This window comes from Sturnira hondurensis, unplaced genomic scaffold, assembly GCF_014824575.4.
Source record: "Sturnira hondurensis isolate 20B ecotype Veracruz unplaced genomic scaffold, ASM1482457v3 Scaffold0005329, whole genome shotgun sequence".
In the NCBI taxonomy this organism is placed as follows: domain Eukaryota; kingdom Metazoa; phylum Chordata; class Mammalia; order Chiroptera; family Phyllostomidae; genus Sturnira; species Sturnira hondurensis.
Genome location: NW_028077960.1, coordinates 2608086 through 2611472, shown reverse-complemented (window position 1 = coordinate 2611472; position 3387 = coordinate 2608086). Strand labels below are relative to the sequence as shown.

The window sequence follows — 3387 nt, the reverse complement described above, 5'->3', positions numbered from 1 at the left end:
TGCCCCAGAACCTCGGCCAACGCCTGTGCCACTAGGTGGAGCCAAAGCCCACAACCACAGCATCTGGCTGGGCCCATTCCCTACTCCCCCAACTCCACCCCCGCCCCCAATCCCCAACCCCGGACACCTGAGTTTAAGAGGACGGTGGGCTCGGGAGGCAGCGGGCTGTGGGGAAAGGGGCTGAATCTACGTCCTACCGAGAGGCCTGGGAAGGGTATGAGACTCTTCCCAGCTCTAGCTCACGATGGCTTTATTTGACTTACAAATTCTTTCCTGTCTGTCCTAGCAGTAAAGGTTAATGGCCCCAGAGGGCACCTCCGAGGCCACGAACTCCCATTTATCAGATGAGCAGCCTGAGGCCCTGCGAGGGGGTGAAGAGGTGCCAGGACAGGGCTGAGGCTAGAGCCAGCGTCACTCGGGGGATCCAGACCCTGCCACTGGGGAGTGCGCACGTGAAGAAGGTGCCTCCTCCGAAAATGATGATCCCCCGGAGCGGGCACTGCCTTTGTACACACTTGACCCCCAGCGCCTGGTCTCATGTCCCCTCCAATATCTGCAGGGGTGGAGCGAGATGGGAGTCCGGACTTGAGAGAACCAGCGCAGGTGACCGTGGTGGAAAGGCTTCCTCACTGCCGGGCTGTAAGTGGACGCGTGGGGTGGGCTTCGGGGTTGCTGGGGTTCTCGGATTGGCTGGGGCTTAGGGGGCGGGACCAAGGGCGGGGCTGAGAGCCCCAAGGACCCGGAAGCTGAATGCGTGGAGAATACGCACAGACTCAGCAAAGTGCGTTCCTTGCGGTCCAGGGCCTGAGCCGCAGAGCTGATCCTGCATCTGGGGTAAGCATCAGCTCTGTTGTCCCTAGGCACAGACTCTCTCCCTTTCCCCAGCCCTGATTCCTGGACTCTGGCTTCCCTCGCCCCGTGCTCTCATTGACCAGAGGACGCGGTAGATGTCAGACCTCTGCAATCCTGCCCACCCTCTCTCACCAGCAGCCTTGCCCGCCTCTACCTTCACCTTTCCTTTCATAAAAATTTCCAGACTCCACCCTTACATCCCACTTACGTTTGCACAGCCAGTGCACAGCACGAAGCCCCCAACCAGGATTGCCTCAGCAGATTCCCCTCACCCTCCGGTGGTTGCCCTTCCACTTCTAACAGGTCTGGAGAGGGGGAGAGCAGGTTTAGGGGGCCACGTGGCCACCTGGATGCTGGGAGTGCAGTATTCATTCCGCAGACATGTACCTGGCACCTGCTGTGTGCCAGACACAGGGATGGATACCAGAGAGAGCTGGGAGCTAGACAGAAACGGTCACTGCTGTTACAAGTTTTCACACCAAACTGTAGGACAAACACGGAGAGACAGAACAGAATGTGAGGAAACTGATACATTATCCCCACCCTGGAGGTATGAGTGAGCAATGTCTGCTTAAGCAGTGAGCTAAGAAGGTTTACAGAAATTTGTTGGGGCTAAAGGTCATGACCACCGTAAAATCTAAAAATGGTCAATTGCCGTGAATGTCAAGAAGAAAAATTGCCTCCTTGTTGCCTTTCCACTGTAGCAGGGCGTTGCTTCAAGAAAACCAAGATGCGAATGCACAACCCCAACCGCAGGTGAGTTCTATTTGGTAAGAAAGGAAACAAATTAGTTGTTTGGCTCTATTCAGGAATCAACCATAAAGTTTCCTTAAATGGCAAACTTCCTTTGAAATCTAAAGGAAGAAATTACCTCTCTGCACACACCATGTAAACCTGTGTCCTCAAGACAGTGCAGCAGGGATCCACTAGAGGGCAGCAGGGAGATGGAGATGCAAAAAAAACACACTTGGTTAATTACTACCCACCCCAGAGGGTGTGCCGAGCGCAATAAAAACAATACCAATAATAGTTCACATTTATTGAATGGTTACTCTAGGCCGGAATCCTTGTAAGTGCTTTATAAAAGATCACCTCATCTGATCCTCCCGCCAACCCTCTGAGGTAGATACAATTGTATTAACCCCATTCTACAAATGAGGAAACAGGTTGAGTAACTTGCCTGAAGGTCACACAGCTGGTAACAAGTAAACCCCAGATATGAATGTGCACCCTTCTGTAGAATGAGGGTAGAGTGAGGTGGCCTTGTGTGGGGGGACTTTTGAATGAAGTGTTCGGTACAGAGTGCTCAGCCTCCCTCTCCTTCCTTATCCCTGACCTTACTGGGTTTTACGGAAGCTGCTACCCAAAAAGAGGGGGTGCAGTTGAATGAGTATCAGCACACAAAGTGAAAGGTTGCTGATTCAATTCCTAGTCAGGGCACATGTTTGGGTTGCAGGCCACGTCCCTGGTTGGGGGCAGGTGAGAGGCAACTGATCAATGTTTCTCTTCCTCTCTTTCTCCCTCCCTTCCCTTCTCTCTATAAACTAACTAATTAATTAATTAAACCTGCTTTAAAAAGAGGGGTACAACTTTTAAGAAAGATCCTGGAAGGACCATTCTTACCCAGAGTTCTAAGGGAGGGGTACTTTCAGCACCCTTTCTGAAGTTGGCTCAGCCGAACAGCCCCTCTGCGGCCCCTCGTGCTGTGGCCAGGGCACAGGAAGGTGGCACAATGCCATCGGGTGAAAGTGACAGGACCTCCTCCATGCCCAACTCTGTTCACCTTGCTAAGGCCGCCCACACCTGCCAGCTCTCGGGAGGCCCTCAGACCCAGCCTGGGAAAGATGACTCCCCTCCACCCCAGTGCCCATAGACACTGGCCCTGTGAGGTCATCAGTCTTTCCTGTACCCCATGAGAACTGGGAGGAGTGGGCAGGGCCGGAGCCAGTACTGGGGGCAGATGTCAGAAGCCAGGAACCTCACAGCCCAAGGCAATGCCTGTGTTCTTTCTCTCCTGACCAGCAGCCCTTCGCTGAGCACTGCCACGTGCCACGCCCAGCTGTAGGCATCAAAGGCGGCATTGAATTTGGTGGTGAACTGAAAGATGTTTAACAACCAACTCTCCGGGAGGCGGTGAAGAGCCCTGATCGATGGTGTTTTCCCACTTCTGAAGTATCAGTATTGCTACCATGGTGAGTTGCAAGCCACCAATGCAACATCTCTTAACACTGAGTTGGTTTGCACCACTATCTAGTGCCCCCACCATCAGACCCAACAGACGTAAATAACCTTATGAATATAGATGACAGTAAAATAATTAGGAAGTGATGAGTTTGGTATTTTTTTAAAGATTTTATTTATTTATCTTTAGAGGGGAAGGGAAGGAGAGAGGGAGAGAAATATCAATGTATGGTTGCCTCTCGTGCGTCCCCTGCCGGCAACTGGCCTGCAACCCAGGCATGTGCCCTGACTGGGAATCCAACTGCAATCCTCTGGTTTGCAGGCCCGCGCTCAATACACTGAGCTACATCAGCC

At 52.7% G+C, this 3387-nt stretch overlaps 1 long non-coding RNA gene across 1 annotated transcript; it reads left to right on the top strand.

Moving 5' to 3' along the window:
- Positions 1 to 745: 745 nt before the first annotated feature.
- Positions 746 to 3160, top strand: LOC118987827 (uncharacterized). Its single transcript, XR_005066645.1, has 3 exons — positions 746 to 834; positions 1557 to 1608; positions 2875 to 3160. It is a non-coding gene; the product is annotated as an uncharacterized LOC118987827 (long non-coding RNA).
- Positions 3161 to 3387: the final 227 nt, after the last annotated feature.